We start from the raw sequence: 18,332 nt of genomic DNA, 5'->3' as shown, positions 1-18,332 counted from the left end.
CCGAGGAGGATGTGACTTATGACTGAAGATGTGGAGAATATGACTTGACTTCAGATCCCTTCATTTGGAGAAGATTCCATTTTGCTGAGATGCTTACATATGAAGATGTGCGCATCAGGAATATGCAACCACCTGTGAACAGAACTCTGTCCCAATCCCTGGTAGAACTCAAGACAAATTCCTGTCTCCATTTATCTCCTCTGGAAGCAAGCACTGTGGCTCAGAGAAACGGAACATGGACTACATGTGACAATTGCACTTTTCCTCTGGAGTATGATCTCTATTTTTATTGAACAACTGTCAGTAGGCCACGCAGCCCTGCCAACAACACACTGGAAATAGAACGAAGGCAATTACCTCAGCAAAGATTAACGCAGAAAGTGCAATTACACTTATGTAATGCTCATCTGCCAGGCTGGGGAAGCGGCCTGCAGTTGGTTTGTGGGTATCTGTTTCAGCATAGTAACATGAGGAACCCACTGGTGCCCATTTGAGAGGACTCCACCCTCAAGCCCTCCCTCTACCCATGTGCTCAAATCCCATCCTCAGAGCACGCAGACACCAGCCCACAGAGCCGCTCCAGCGATGGTTGCCTAGCCAGGCACTGAGAACAGATGAGCAATAATATTAGCTAACAACATATCAGCACTCCTCTGGTGTTTGGCAACTGCTTGTCAGTAAACGTAGGGGAAAATTGCTTACATTTTGGAGAATGTCAGACCGGCAAGGGATGTGCACGCTGATTTAAATCAATCCTCTCCTATAAGAGAGGAAAATTCTGAAACCTTGAGGGATTCAGTTGTTTGCCTACATTCCTTTATCTCTTAAGTTTGGGGAAAGAACTGGAACCCTGACTTCCCAGCCCAACAAGGGCATTTACCTCATGCCCTTGGGCTTCTAACAGTGAAATGAGGACAGAAAGGAAAGCTTCCTTGTCAAGATCCCTGAAACACCCCCAGTGGGTGGAGGCAAGTTTAATACAAAAGAAGAAAGTCAACCCCATAATTAGATACAGAACTGACTCCAGACCAGCTAGCAGAAATATTGTGCTGCCTTCCTAACAGCCAGAGAAGGAGGGGAGTAAAGCCTAGATCAGCAACTTGATGCTTACATACTGAACTGATAGAACAGCACCATTTTCATAAGATGCAAAGGGTAACAAAAAAGAATTACGACAGTCTGTGGACGTGAGAACAAATAATTGCAGAGCCATCTCTGCATTAATTGTTAATGTCATACTTCTACGCTTTCCAACTCCCCAGTGTGACAGGCTGAGCTGCATATTAAACCAGTGTTGTTGTGCACTGTGGAGTTGGAACTAATCCACAGCTGACCTTCCAGTGTGTTTTCAGAGGATGTTAACTGGGAGAGAAGAGATTGTCCATCTTTCTCCTTACAGAGTAGCTGGTGGATTCAAACCATGTGCCTTTGGGTTGTCAATGCAACTTCTTTCCATTGTTGTTGTTGTTGTTGTTGTTGTTGTTATGTGCCATCGAGTCGTTTGCGACTCATAGCGATCGTATGTACAACAGCCCTAAACCCTGCTCTATCCTGTGCCAATTGCACTGCCTCTGACACATCCATCCCGATTACCCCAGTCACTGAATCGATCCATCTCATAGAGGGTCTTCCCCTCCTGCGCTGTCCCTCCACTCTGCCCAGCATGATGTCCCTCTCCAAAGACCTGTCTCTCCTTGCAACATGTCCAAAGTATTAGACCACTAAAACTCTCCTTTAAGTTGTAATAATATGAATTCAGACCTAACTCTCAGGACAAAGTAGAGCTCTTGTGGTGAAGTGGTAAAACAACTTAGCTGCTGACCAAAAGGTCAGTGGTTTGAACCCACTAGATACTCCATGGGAGAAGGATGCGATAACTAACTTGCTTCCATAAAGATTTGAAGGCTGGAAAATCCCATCAAGTTGGAATTGACTTGAAAACAACTGTTTATAGTTAAGCCAAATCTTCTAACGGAAAAGCTTTCCAGGGACATGAAAGAGACTTCTTAAGAAGAAGTGGGATATCTTAAACACCTCTAACTCATTGTGGTCAAGTCAGAACCAACTCAAAACTTGTCTCCCAACAGGTTTTGAGGGGCTATACATTGTATGTTGGAAGCAGGGATGGCATGCACTTCCTAAACATGCCTCCGGAAACTCTGTGAACTTTGATAAATGTCAATAGTTGTAAAGGGGGTTCAGGCCTTTTGTTCATAGGGTCACTATCAGTTGTTCTCACCTTGATGGCAATCAACAACAACAATACCTCGTGCGAGAGGAGATTGTTCATCTTTCACCCTCTGAGCAACTGGTAGATTCTAACCTCCACAGAGACACTCAGTTTGGCTTAACAAACAGTGCAACTCCCTATAGACCACTGCACTGAAATTTTCTCTTAAGCTTTTATTGTACCTTGTCTTCAAGTAGGAAATGAGTCATAGCTGATCCTCTAGGAGCTTTTCAGAAGCTGTGAATTGAACAGGAGATTGCCCATCTTTCTCCCTGGGAGCAGTCAGAGGATTTGAACTGCCTCACTTTGCATAGACAGCACAACTGCATACCCACTAGGCAGTCAGGGTCCGGGCTCTTCTTAAGAACCTGTTGTTGGTGTTTGCTTTAAGGACAGACCCATAGCTGACCCTCGAGGAGAGTTTCAAAGGCAGTGAATTGCACAGGAAGAGATTGTCCCTATTTTAATTGGAAAGACAAAGACAAATTGTTTGTGAGAAACAGTGGTGTCGTACACACTTAGTTTCTTCACCCAGCTATCTCACCAGGTGAATATTCAAGTTCTGCTTTCCTTTATAGAGTAGGAAACAAGTTTTAGTAAATTTGGATTCAGTCTTTTAAAACTTTCTATGTTGAAGTAATTTTAACTGTACAGAAGAAAGGATAGCACAGACAGTTCTCATAAATCTTTTACGGGGCTTCCCCTGATGTTAACATCTTTATAACCATGGGCACCTATGTTTTAGGCAGTTTTGTGGAAGTATAATTCACATGCTACACAGTGTGCCCATTTAAAGTGTACAATTCAACGGCTTTTAGCATATTTACAGATTCTGAAATCACCATCACAGTCAACTGTAAAATATTTTCATATCTGTGTTTCATTGATTATGCAAAGGCATTTGACTGCGTGGATCATAACAAACTGTGGCTGACTCTAAGAAGAATGGGAATCCCAGAACATTTAATCGTGCTAATGCGAAACCTATACTTGGACCAAGAGGCAGTCGTCAGAACAGAGCAGTGTAACACTGCATGGTTCAAAATTGGGAAGGGTGTACGCCAGGGATGTGTCCTATCTCCATACCTTTTCAACCTGTATGCAGAGCAGATTATCCGAGAGGCTGGGCTCTATGAGGAGAAGCATGGTGTTAGGATTGGTGGACGATCTATCAACAATCTGCGTTATGCAGATGACACAACCCCGCTCCCTGAAACTGAGGAGGACCTCATGCACTTACTGCAGAGGGTCAAGGACTGCAGCCTTCAATATGGACTGAGGTTCAATGTCAAGAAGACAAAGATTCTCACCACTGGACCAATCGGTAGCATCAGGATGGATGGCGAAGAGATTGAGATTGTTCACAGCTTCAGTTTGCTCGGCTCCATGGTCAACACTCTTGGCACCAGTAGCCAGGAAATCAAAAAACTTATTGCGATGGGAAGTCTGCGGTTAGGGATCTCTCTAAAGTACTCAAGAGCAGCAGTGTCTCTCTGGAGACTAAGGTGCACCTGATACAGGCCATGGTTTTTGCAATCACTTGTTATGCATCAGAGAGTTGAACAATGACTAGGGAGGATAGAAGGAGAATTGACACCTTTGAGCTGTGGTGCTGGAGAAGAGTATTGAATGTACCATGGACTGCCAAGAAAACAAACAGATTCATCCTAGAGAGGGTTAAACCAGGCTGCTCCTTGGAGGCAAGGATTCTGGGGCTTCATCTGACATACTTTGGACATGTTGTAAGGAGAGACTGGTCTTTAGAGAGGGACATCATGCTGGGTAGAATAGAGGGACAGCACAGGAGGGGAAGACCCTCTATGAGGTGGATTGATTCGGTGACTGGGGTAATCAGGATGGGTGTGTCAGAGGCAATGAGATTGGCACAGGAGAGAACACGGTTTAGGGCTGTTGTACATAGGGTCACTATGAGTCGCAAATGACTCGACTGCACATAAAAACAGCAAGAAGAAATTGAGAAACGATGGTACATTCACACAATGGAATACTACGCAGCATGCGTAAATTACTACCATACTTGGGAGGGACTGGAGAGCATTATGCTAAGTGAACTAACTCAGTACCATATGGGCAAATACTGTATAAGACCCTACTTGTAGAATATGTGTGAGTATCCAAGGGAAAGGGGAGAGCAGAGAGGTGAGGATGAGTGAGGGGTAGGGAGGGGTGGGATGAGGGGGTGATTAATCATGGTCACAGAATTTGATGAGTGGATGGGGGTGGCTAAAGGAAATGGGAAAGATCTGGTGTGAAAAACAATGTAAGTAAACCAGTATTGACTTTGTTGTAGTTGTTGTTGTTGTTGTTGTTATGTGCCACCTGCAGCTCATGTTAACCCTATGTATAATAGCCCTAAACCTTGATCAATCCCTTGCCAATCTTATTATCTCTGACACACCTTTCCCTATTACCCCAGTGATTGAATCAAACCATCTCATTGAAGGTCTTCCTTTCCTGTGCTGTCCCTCTACCCTCCCAAGCATGACATCCCTCTCCAAGAACTGATCCCTCCTTGCAACATGTCCGAAGTATGTCAGACAAAGTTTCAGAATCCCTGCCTCCAAGGAACAGCCTGGCTTCACCTTCTCCAGATATAAAATAAAAATTTTCTGTTTTATAAAGAAGGAATTCCTATATCCTTTAGCTACAGACTCCTATTGCCTCTTTACCCCTTGTCATTGTGGTTTGCTGTCGTCGATGTGTCTGAGACTTGTGGACATGTCATGCACATCAGAGTAAAATACTCCCGGTTGCTGTGTCATCTCCATGATCAATCATCAACTATGAGTTATACCATTGTGATCACTAGGGTGCTCAGAAATAGCACACCAGGTCATTTTTCAAAGTTTATTTTGTCTGGAAGTTTTACTGAAACCTATTCAGATGGTGTGATTGTTGTTGGGTATCATCAAGTTGACTACAAGTCTTATAATTCTATGGACAATAAATCTGAACCTTGTCTTATCTCACAACATCCTTTCCATGTCTTACACACTCAAGCCCATTGTAACAGTCACTGTGTAAATCTATCTTGTTGGAGGTGTTCCTCTCTTTCTCTAATCCTCCACTATAATCCTGCACCATTTGAGATTTTGGCCATAGAAAGATCTCAGCCACTAAAGGACACATATTGTATAGTGCCACTGTTGTAGAATGGTACTGACATCAGGGTTGGGGTGAGACTGAGAGAAATTGGATAAATTGTGTATACTGCATTGAAACAGATGAGGGAGAGAACAGTTTAATGATTTGTTATATGATTTGATATTATAGTTATGACAAAAGTCTAGAATGAAGGTTGCATAAATGGAGTGTACTTGGGGTGGTGGGGATGCATTGTGTATAAATGAAGGAAGTTTTCTTTTACTTTTCAAATAGAAAAGCTAACTTGGGGCAGGAAGAAAAATGCAACAATGAATGAGTGGAAATCCAAAATCTCTGTAATGTTCATTAAAATTAATAAAAAAAATTTATGTAAAAAAACTTGTAAAGTTACAAATTGCTTTACAGTACAGAAAATTAGAAGGGATTTCATAAAGGGCTAGTTTAGGTAATCAGTAACCACCTTAAACAAGTTAGGCCTGTGGGTAATGGTGGCCCAACTATACTAAGGATTTATAGGAGATAATGTAGCACATGTATCAGAGTCAGACCAAATAAGGAGAAGGGATTTGGGAAAGGAGCAGTTGTAACATGGAGAAGGCCAAGTCTGAAGTCTACCCTCTTCATAAAGGGGAACTTTCCCATCAACGACATCGATAGTACCATACAAATAGTTAACTGGCAGACATCCTACCCTACACTCACCTGTACCTATTTTTACCAATCACCAGGTCTGATGCTTGTTGTAAGACTCACAGACTTTACTCACAGCTGTGGCGCTTATTAGGGAAATAGGTTGGGCAGTCAAGGAGGCAAACAATATCACCAATATAAGCCCAGACTTTTCCAACAGTATCAAGTAAGATTAACAACAAGACACGATTCCCATCTTAGTAAAGTCTAAGTTCAGTTCAGTAGCATGAATGCAAGAAGCCTCTGATTTTCTCAATCATCCAGGAAAATTTTTCTCAGAGTAGTTACAAATCAGCTTTTCCTTCAATTATCCAACAAGCAAACATTTTGACTTTGGCTCATCTCCAGGGTACCTCTGGTTATACCTTGTCACAGTCACTTCACACTCTCTCCACAGTCTCTTTACTGTGACATTTAACAGTCTCTTCACCGGCTCTCCACCACAACAGTCACCACCATTTTTTTTCACAGTGTGGAAAGCCCTCTCTTATATTAGTCACACAGCTGTTGATGATTTGCAAGACCACTGCAGTTTAAGGAAGCAGGAGATTATCATGCACTCAATGTGTGGACAAACACAATGGCTTGAAAAGCCAATTTTCAAGGGTTCTGACACCCTAGGAGTGACATATTTATTAATACATTTCAGGTATTGGTATATAGGGCATAACCCATGGTACTTTCAACCTACCCCTTAAGGGTCCACATATAGAGTAGCAAGAACATGTGATAGGATGTTGTGGGATTGAGAAATGGTAACAAGGAAATGTGGGTGGAACACCACAGCTATGAGACTAGGAGTGATATAGTCTCTTTGTTGAAAGGTGGAGGAAAGAGAATAGATATCACCTTGACAATGGGACTTTTCAAGGAAACACTGCTTCCTTGAAGGAGCATTTAGGAAGGAGCATCACGGAATTTCACTTACTTGTCCGTAGAATGAGAATGAATTCTGTTTTCACTAATTCCTTGCTATTTAGAGCTTGAATCACAATATGAAACAAAATGCCAATCAGATCTTGTTTCGTTTCAGCTTCCTGTCCAAGAAGACATTTCTATCATCTAAAGAAAGATGTTAACAAGTGAGAATGGTAGGAGAGAAAGGGCACATACCTTGAAGAAAGTCCTGGCTTCAAACCTTAACCCTCCCTGCCTCTGGAGCCTAATGTCCTTGAGCAAATTGCTTAAACTCTGGACCATGTTCTCTTAGTCTTTCGAATTCCCTCAGTTGCCTTCCCTCTCAAAGATGTGCTAAGTATTTAATGGGAGGGGGAGGGGTGGGTAAAGAAATGGGAAAGATCTGGTGTGAAAAACAATGCATATGAACCTTCTAAGTAAACTAGTATAAAATAAAAATCATATTTTTTTTAAATCTGCCAAGTGAGGCACTTAGTACAGTCTTTGCTTTATAGTCTGGATTTAATTTTTTCCCCTTATTTCCACTCACTGTAAGGGATACAAAAAGAAACAGATTCATTCATTCAATAAATATTTCTTAAGCTCCCACCATGTGAAGAAATCTATTCTCACTGGTGAGAAATAGTGACAAACCCCTTCCCTTCTGAATCTGTTTTCAAGTAAACAAACATCAGTATTCTATTTTTATTTATTTATGTTACAGTTACCATCCTATCTTTAGCCTCTGGGATAATAAGATTCACTTTCTGCTTTTCACAATGTTTTTAATTTCTGAAAATGGGAGCTATTTGAAAAGCATCCCCAAAAGCTGCTTCTTTAATCCAACATTTTCTGAAAGGCAGCTCTCGATTCTTTTGTCATTGTTACACTAGTTAGAATTTTTGGGGTCTCAGGAAACAGAAAGCCAATTTCAAGTAACTTAAGCAAAAAGATGAGTTCATGGAAATGAGGAATTAAAAAAAAGTTTCAGCAGCCTCAGAGACAAAGCTGCACCCACACAATTAGACCTACTGGGAAACCCTGTGTCTCACTTCTGTCCCTGGGTATCAGCATTATTTTAGAGTGTTCTGGCTCCAAGGATCAACAATCTGCATTATGCAGATGACACAAGCCTGCTACTGAAACTGAGGAGGACCTGAAGCACTTGCTGCAGAGGATCAAGGACTGCAGCCTTCAATATAGACTGAAGCTCAACATCAAGGGGGAAGGAAAAAAAATTCTCAACATTGGGCCAGTTGGCAGCAAATTAATGGGTGGTGAAGAGATTGAGATTGTTAAGTTTTAGTTTGTTTGGCTCTACAATCATCACTCTCGGTACCAGCAGCCAGAAAATGAAGAGATGAATAGCATTGGAAAAGTCGCCTGTGAGGGACCTCTTCAGAGTACTGAAGAGCAACGAAGTCAGGCTGTGCACTAAGGTGTGCCAGATCTAGGCCATAGTCTTCTCAATTGCTTGCTATGTGTCAGAGAGCTGGACAATGACTAGGAATGATAGAGAACTGATGCCTTTGAGCCATGGTGCTGGAGACGAGTGTTGAATATGGACTGCTAGGAGAACAAACAGGTTCTTCCTGGAGAAAGTGAAACTGGGCTGTTCCTTGGAGTCAAGGATTCTGAAGCTTCATCTGACATATTTTACACATGTTACAAAGAAAGACCAGTCCTTGGAGAGGGACGTCATGCTTGGGAGCATTGAGGGACAGCAGAGAAGAGGAAGACCCTCAATGAGATAGATTGATTCAGCCACTGGGATAATGGGGGTAGGTGTGTCAGAGACAATAAGGTTGGCACAGGATAGAGCAGGATTTAGGGCTCTTGTGTCTAGGGTCGCTATGAGTCCACAAGCAACTCGATGACACATAACAACAACAACAACGTTTGCCACTATCTCAATCCTTACAGTTTTCTAGTCAAAAATTCCCAGGCAGAAGCTCTGATAGTTATAGTTTGAAAGGGGGGGCCTCTTTTTTCTGTCATTTAGTTTCCTAGTTACATGGCATCTCCACAGTAATTACATGGTTGGAGAACTATGCATGCACTCCTAGGATCCCATAGGTACTCCCACCACCTGTCAAGTCAGAGAACCACCAGGAGGCTGATTCTCACATGAGGGTTACTTTTCTGATAAGAAGACTGTATATATAACAGCTCTGAAAAAAAAGAGATATGAAAAAGAAAGGAGGGGAGGGGGAATCAAAACAAAGCACAGTGTTCAAAGAGGCCATATCTCATTTAGTCCACACGAAGTGTCCATTAATAGAAGGCAGCCAACAGCATATTACTTTCTGCAAATTTGCAGAGCGTATTCAAAACAAACACATTAAGAAGGGATTACTCACCATTTCTGTGTCAGGGAAGTAATAATAATGTCTTTATTGCACATATTAATGTTCTTGAGTGCTTCCAAAGTCCTGTGGAACTTCAAAATATTTTTCCAATTTCAAAGAATTAATTAGTTCCCCTGTGGAGCGGCACACGAGCAATATTGCCATCTTGGAGATGGAATGATCAAAAAAGGCAAGGGATGTTGAATTATTCATCTTCTCAATAAGTTTTTATCAAGCACAAACTCCATGGAAGGTTGTGGGCTGAGGATATGGAGGTACACATTTGACTGAAAGAAAATCTTTCCCTTTCAAGAAATTTAAACTCTGGTCGAGGAGGCTTCCTTGTCAACAGTGTTAATAAAAGTTAAATGATAAGATCTAGAAAGATGTATAAACAAGAGGTAGTAGAAGCAACTCTGTGAAAGGTCTGGAAAGCAGATTTCTTTTCAGAGGTCTTTGAAAAACCCTCATAAAGAATTTGGTCTTTACTACGCGGAAAAGTCTTAGTAGACTTTGTATTTGTGTACGGGCACCATCTTTCATTTTTTTCCTTCTTTTTCTCATTCACATACATTGTGTTTCATGAGACTAAGGTGCATCTGATACAGATCATGGTCTTTGCAGTCACATGTTATGCGTCAGAGAGTTGGACAATGACTAGGGAGGATAGAAGGAGAATTGTGGTGCTGGAAAAGAGTATTGAATGTACCATGGACTGTTAAGAGAACAAACAGATTCATCCTGGAGAAGAGGGTTAAATCAGGCTTCTCCTTGGAGGCAAGGATTCTGAGGCTTCTTCTGACATACTTTGGTCATGTTGTAAGGAGAGACAGATCCTTGGAGAAGGACATCATGCTTGGGAGGGTGGAGGGCAGGTGCAGGAGGGAAAGGCCCTCTAGGAGACGGATTGATTCGGTGACTGGGGTAATTGGGATGAGTGTGTCGGAGACGATGAGATTGGCACAGGACAGAGCAGAGTTTAGTGCTGTTGTACACAAGCGACTCGACGGCACACATCAACACCACCACCATGTTCTGTTTCATACAGTCTTTCATTCACTGTATTTCATATATTTATAGTATGGAGTTCTCCCCCTCCTTCCAATCATCCCACCAACAACTACTTTCATGAAAGCATGTAAGCCAGCTACTTCATGCCTCATAGCTAATATCTCCCCTTTAGATAGCAAATTGCTGACTTGCCCGTCTGTATCAAACCAGTATTCTGGAGGAACACACATCCCTTTTGCTGAAGGATCCTCTGTCCATCTTGGACATGTTGAGAATCTTCATCCACAAAGGCCAGTCCAGGGCAAGCCATCAGGTTGCAGCAATGGACCCTTGCTTCCAACATGGGTCATCCTGTCCACATCGAATTGGGTTCTGGTCAACTCATCTCCAGCCATCCACCGCTAGATTTAAAAGGGCATCCATCAGCTGCGAGTTCAGGAGCCTGCACTTCTCGCTGTGCTGAAGACCTGTCGGTTTCCTCATTCAACCTTAGCCCTCACAAGGGGCCAAGTCAACAAACCAGAGGTCCTACAACTCCCTGCTCCTCAAGCCAACAAGTCTTAGTGTGATGGAAATAATGATGTCCACCATTCCCTTCAGCATGGAAATGATGATGAATTCACTTAGTTGGCTAGTCCTCAATTCTCGCGGAACTGACTTTAGGAATTGGGAGGGGAAGTGGCTTCTTTTGCTTCTAGTAGGTCAGAGGGTAAAGTAGTTCACTTGGCCTGCTGAGTTTTGGATAAGAATATAGGCAACTACTGGACGACTGTTTGGTTTTTTGGTGTTGGGTTGTTGTCTTGTTTTTATTTTTTAATTGGCTGTGAAAAGTCTTATTCCTATTTATTAATAATAAATAGGTACATTGGGTGAAGGAATAGGCAGTAGACAAAAAAAGGGCTTGATTAGACATTAGACTTAATTACATTAATCAATGGCAATTAATGATAGCAAAATAAAATGTTTATGAATGATTGCATGAAAACAGTATGATTTATAAGCTTTCACTTAAGTTAAAAAAATTAATAATGAAAAAATAAAATGCGAACAAGCAAAATTTAAAAAAAAAGTCTTATTCCTATTAGGGTTCTCTCTATGAGCTTAATCAACCACCTACTGAGGAAGTTTACAAAAACCCATGGAGGGATCCACATGAAAGATCCTTACAGAGAGAAATGGCAGCCCCTGACCCTCAGTTCCTGCTAATAACCAGACAGCCAGAGCACACAGCCTGCTTGGCAGGAAAGTAGACCCTTTGGGGAGTGATTTTTCTAGCCCTGAACACAGGCACTTCACACTGAGCCCAAGGGGAACAGCGTTCCTTTCTCACGGAGCTTTGTCCAAGTTTTGGATTCACGTTCTCTTCTACCATGTAGTTCTATGACAGTCCACAAGAGTTGCTTGGAACCACTTTCTTAAAAAATTCCTGATATTTATTCATTAGACAGTAAAGTTTCCTCCAGGCACCTCAACTCTTCCAATTTTTACACACTCTCCTCCAGGTCTCAGGGGGAGTTCATTTCCATTTCTATAGACAATCTCAAAGGAAGAATCAAATTCAAAATTCAGGGAATTTGCCTTGGAGTAAATGCAAAACTTTCTGGAACATAATTTTAAATGTGTGAATCCCTCTTACCAAAGAAAGTTTCTCTGACAACACCAGTGAATGATATCTGGCTCAATATTTCTGGAATATTTACCACAGACACAGCCAAGTTTTCCAAAAGCTTTGCCTCCGTCCAGAAGGGTCACTGCTGTGGGTGTGAAGGTCATTGAATCTCATGGCCTTCTAGTGTTAAGCTTCCTTTTCTAATTCACTAATCAGAGTTACAAACATAGCTTCTGATGTGGTCTTTTTCCACTTTTTTTTTTAAACTGTCAAGAGAAGGCTGGGTGGGCAACCAATCAGCTCTTCAGATAAAGCCGCATATTTTGTAGCAACCAGGACTTGACTCCTGGTTGCCACAAAACAAATCTAAGTTTATATTGGAGGTGACAAACTCCATGCCCTGTCATTTATCCTTTTTATAGCATGGCTGATACCAATGGTCAGCAAGTCATGTTGATGATTATGCAAACTAATTAGGGCAGAAAGCACCAGTATCTCAAGGCTGTCAATGTTAATTGTTTAATTTTTTTTAAAAAAAGAAAATTATCTTCTTTATTTTAAAAAAAATAATCTCAGACTCAAACTCACTGTCTCACGCCAATTCCAACTCACACACTCCTCTTTTGGATTTCTGAGGCTATAAATATTTTTTTAAATTATGTTTTGTTAATTTTAATCAACATTTACAGAGATTTTGGATTTTTCATTCATTATTGCACTTTTAATTTTATTAATAAATTTTAATTAGAATGAGATTAAATATAAAATAAATTACTTCTTTGATATATGTTGGTGTTGTTAGATGCCATCAAGTCGACTGCAACTCCTGTCTATCTACCCTGTGAACAACAGATCTGAACTTTGCCCTAATTAACACCATTCTCATAATCTTGGTCATGCTCAAGTTCATCATGATAGTGGCTGTGTGAGTCTATCTCCTTGCGGGACATCTCTTGCTGGTCCTCCACCTTTCCCAGCAAGGTGTTTATTTACAAGGACTGGTTCCTCTTGAAAATGAGCCCAGGGAGCTCTGCTGGCCTAGTGGCAAGAAGCTGCAGTGCACTCCCAGAGGTAAGCGGTTCGAATCCACTAGATGCTCTGAAGGAGGGACAATCTCCTCCTGTACCCGTCAGATCCGATTGGACAGTACACACACACACACACACACACGCGCGTGCGCGCACACACCCCAAACAACAAAACAAAACAAACAAAAAAAAATAGGAAAATGAGCCCAAAGTAAGAGATATGAATTTTATCATTCTTTTCTCATAGGAACAACTATGGTCGCACATCTTTCCAGACAGATTTGTTTATTATTTTGGCAGTCCACACGATATTCAAAACTTTCATCAACACTACAGATCAAAGGCAATCTGTTCTTCTTCTGTCATCCTTATTTATTGTCCAACTTGCATAAGACACAATTGAAAATGTCATGACTTATATCAGGCCCACATTAGCCTTTAAACGGACATCACTGCTCATCAGCACTTTGGAAAGGTCCTTGACAGCAGATGTATCCAATACAACACATCTGCTTTTTTTATTTTTTGACTGCTAAGGTCATGAGTACTGATCATGGATCCACATAAAATTGTTGACAGCACCACTCTTTTCTCCATTCACCATGGTGTTGTCTCTTGGTCCTGTGCTGAGGATATTTTGTTTTATTGATCTTGAGGTTCAAGCTATATTGAGACAGTCATCTTTGCTTTTTTGCAGTAAGTGCTTCAAGTCATCTTCACATTTTGCAAACAAAATTGCGTCATTTGATACGCAGGTTTGTTGGTGAATCTCCCTTCAATTCTGATGCAACATTCTTCCTCAAGTCCAGTTTCTTGAATGATTAGTACAGCATATAGACTGGATAGATATGGAGAAAGGCTACAAGCCTGACGCACACCTTTTTTTCTGACTTTAAACCATCCAGCATTCCCTCAGTTCTGACTGGTACTTCTTGGTCTATGTATAGGCTTTATGGGAAGTAAAAAATGAAAGATAAAATATACCTAAACTCCCGGTATTAGTACCTAAAGTCCCAGTGTTAGCAGATCTGTCAAATCAACCCTGACTCACGATGACCTTTTATCTGGCTTCAATGCCAGATTATAAATTTAGTGAGAGCAGATTGCTTCATCTTTCTGCTAGGAGCAGCTGGTGGGTGCGAATCACTGACCTTTTGATTGAGTGTTTAACATTTTATCTAAAACACCCCACTGTCTCTGTTAGCAGAGATAGCCCTGTTAATATAATTATGGACTATTTCTTTTCTATCTATGTATAAATTTTCAAAATATCTCACTACTCAGCTATTGTTAGACATCTGAATTTTCTTTATTTTCAATTTTTTTTATAAAATTTTGTGATGTCAAGGAGAAGATTGAGAATCCTAGAATACTTAATTGACTCACATGAAACATACACATATAAAATCAGTTGTCCAAACAGAACAAGGAAATATTGCATGGTTTAAAATCAGGAAAGGTGTATAGCAGGGTTGTACATTTTCTTCATACCTGTTCAATATGTGGTGTTGTTGTTGTTATGCGCCATCGAGTCATTTGTGACTCATAGCGACCCTATGTACAAGAGCTCTAAACATTGTTCTATCCTGTGCCAACCTAACCATCTCAAATGCACTTATTCCCACCGCTCCAGTCACAGAATTGATCCATCTCATCGAAGGTCTTCCTCTCCTTTGCCGCCCCTCCACTCTCCCAAACATGATGGCCCTCTCCAATGACCAGTCCCTCCTTGCAACATGCCCAAAGTATGTCAGATGAAGCTTCAGAATCCTTGACTCCAGGGAGCATTCTGGCTTTACGTTCTCCAGGACAAACCTGTTTGTTTTCCTAGCAGTCTATGGTATATTCAACACTCTTCTCCAGCACCACAGCTCAAAGGCATCAATTCTCTTTCTATCAACCCTATTCACTGTCCAACTTTCTGATGCATAGCACGTAATTGGGAAGACTATACCCAGATCAGGCACACCTTGGTCTGCAGCCTGACATCATTGCTCTTCAGTACTCTTGAGAGGTCCCTCACCGCCGACTTTCCCAATGCAATTAGTCTCTTGATTTCCTGGCTGCTGTTACCAAGAGTGTACAATATGTACGTTGAACAAATAATTTAAAATATGGATTAGAAGAAGTAGAAGATGTCACCAGTGTCAGAGGCATATTCATCAACCTGATTTATGTAGGTGATAAAACTTTGCTTTGATTGTGAAAGTGAAGAAGGCTTGAGGTACTTACTGAAGAAGATTAAAAAAAAACCCAAACAAAACCCTACAGACTTCAATATATAACCTAACATCAAGAAAACAGAAATCCTACAAATGGTAAATTGTCTACTAGGAAACATCATGATACATGGAGAAAACATTGATGTTGTCAGTCATGTAATTTTATTTTTATCCACAACCAACATCCATGGTCTCAGCCACCATGAAATCAAAAGGTATGTTATGTTGGGAAAATCAGCTGTCGAAGATCTCTCCAAAGTCCCAAAGTATAAAGACTAAAGTGTGCTCAACTCATGGTATTTCAATGACTTCCTTTGCATCCAAAAGTTGGCAAAGAATAAGGATGATAGAAAAAGAATTGATGCCTTTGAATAGTGGTGGTGTTGACAGAGTATTTAATATATTAGAAAGCACCAAAAGAATAAATAAGTCTGTCCTGGAGTAAGTGAAATCATAGTGCTCTTTAGAGACAAAGATGGTGAAACGTCTTCTCATGTACTTTGGGCATGTTGTTAGGACAGTTCAGTCCTTGGAAAAAGGTAACAAGCCGGGAAAGGGGGACGGTTCATAGAGGAGAGAGGAGAGGAAATGAATTGACACAATGGCTGTTGCAATTGTCTGAAACATGAGGGAGAGCATCATGCAGGATAGGGCACGCTCCCAGCCTGTTTCTAGGGTCTCTGTAAGTAGCATCCTCAATGAGATGGATTGATTCAGTGACTGAGGTAATGGGAGTAGGTGTGTCAGAGACAATAGGATTGGCACAGGATAGAGCAGGGTTTAGGACGGTTGTACATAGGGTCACTAGGAGTCGCAGGTGACTGGACGGCACATAACAACAACAACAAGTAGCAATAAACTTGATGTCACTTAACCAAAACAACAACAACAATCCTTGTATACCAATTATGCTGTGCATCCTTAACAATCCGCTAAGGATTAATTTAGAAGTAGAACTTTTGAGCCAATGGGATACAAGAATTCTATTCTTTTTATAATCATTTTAGTTTTCATTAAAAAGAATATCAAGATATAAAGCTACTGTTTTAAGATTTCCTAGAGACAGAATCAGCAAATAAATAAACAAGTAAAATTCTAAATCTACTCTTTTTATTATCATTAGGTGCAGTCAAGTTGACTACAAGAGTCATAGTATAGTCATAATGATCTTATAAACAGTAGATCTGAACCTTGGTCTGTCATGTACTATCCTATCTCTGATAAGCATTGTTACAGTCACTGTGTCAATCCATCTTGTTGAAGGCCTTCTTCTCTTTCTCTAATTCTTCACCTTTACCAGGACGATGTCTTTTTCCAAGGACTGGCCCGTCCTGGTAACACGTCCAAAGAGCGTGAGACAGGACTTCACCATCCTTGCTTCTAGGGAGAACCCTGCTCACGCTTCTTCAAAGAGATATCTGTCAGTACTTTTTTCCAATACTACAATTCAAAGGCATCACTTACATCATCTTTATTCATTATACTCACTACACATCTATCTGTAGAGGGGGTTATTTTAAAGACTTAGTGCATGATATTGTGATCGCCAATGAGTCTGAATCTACAAATCTAACAAAAGGTTGACATTCTTGTAATCTTCTATCTACAGATCGGCTATGAAAAGAGCGGAAGAGCCCTAACAAGATGCTCACGTATGTAGGCAGAGTATTTCCTTGAGAAGACTTACTAGCAATGCTTTAATAGATTGAATGAGCTCAACCCATATTATAGAAAGCACTGTCTTAGCATGACTGAGTTAATAACATGTAACTACTTCACAACTGTAACTGAACTAGTATTTAAGCGAACGAATGGGGACCATGGCCTGGCAAACCAGATACATTAAACCAACACCATTCCACCTAGATGTGCTTATGTCCGGGTGCTAAAACTTAGGTTAAGAAAATCAACGAAATTCAAACAAATATAATTTCAAATTTCATACTTTCAAATAATAAAGTCTTAAAATAAGAGATACTCTAGGAGTTCTTTAATCTTCTCCATGTTATACAATTTTGTCATAATGTGTCCTTAGTGGGGGATTATCCATTCAGCAATTCATAGGAGGTGGAGGCAGAAAACAAAGATGGATTGTAAATATCCCTAAACAGGACTGCACAGGAACACTGCTCAAACTGTCCAAAAGCGCATCCAGAATAAGGGAGCCTCGTTGGAAATTGGGGAACTTTGGCAGGTCATCAACATGCTTGACACAGGGCATGACGTGATAAAGGTGTTTTGGTCCCTGTCCACCTGGAACTGGTTCACGCTCGGTGTTGGCGGCTGAGTCTATAGCTCTTATTTATGCAGTTGCTCAACAGCTTGGCTCCTTTTTTGGCTCTGGGTCTTCAGCAAAGGTGAAGTGGTCAGGGGGAGAAGTCACAGTTTGCCTAGCAACTAAAGTGAAACAAGTACTTTTTGCATTGCTGGGTCCTGGCAAGCACAGCCTGTGAGTATAATGACGTGTGATCGCTTATCCTCCTCTCCATTCCCTTACGGTAAACCATGTTAACATTAAGGATGTCAAGGTCTGGCAGAATGCATTGACACAGTGACTGTAACAAGGCCTAGCAAAGATAGGATGGTGCACGATAGAGCAAGGTTCAGGTCTTTGGTTTGTAAGATCACTATGAGTTAGAGTCGACTTGCTTACAAGATGAAATGAATGACCTTCCTCTGGAATGTTTACCTATTAGAGGCAAGCACTACTGGTTCTTGCACGGGAAACAAGCAAGCACACAAAAACGATGGAACAAGTTGAAAACTGAAGCTGTCAAGGCTTCAAGTGGACGGTAATCCAACTATGCTCTTATCAAGTACTGTGCACCATACCAATACTTCATTTAACAAGAGTGTTATAAATACCATGAACCACGATGAAATATAAATACAGAAGTTGAATACACACGCTAGAAAGTTTAAATAATAAAGAATGTAAGGCTAAATTGGCAGCATCAGGATGGATGGCGAAGAGATTGAGATTGCTCACAGCTTTAGTTTGCTTGGCTCCACAGTCAACATTCTTGGCACCAGCAGTCAGGAAATCAAAAAGCGTATCGCGATGGGAAAGTCTGATGTTAGGGACCTCTCTAAAGTACTCAAGAGCAACAGTGTCTCTCTGGAGACTAAGGTACACCTGATACAGGCCACAGTCTTTGCAATCGCTTGTTA

This window comes from Elephantulus edwardii, unplaced genomic scaffold (genome assembly GCF_000299155.1).
Source record: "Elephantulus edwardii isolate Elephantulus edwardi_28Jun2011 unplaced genomic scaffold, EleEdw1.0 scaffold00027, whole genome shotgun sequence".
NCBI classification, from domain to species: Eukaryota; Metazoa; Chordata; class Mammalia; order Macroscelidea; family Macroscelididae; genus Elephantulus; species Elephantulus edwardii.
The sequence above is the reverse complement of the archived record's forward strand: the minus strand, read 5'-3'. Positions refer to the sequence as shown.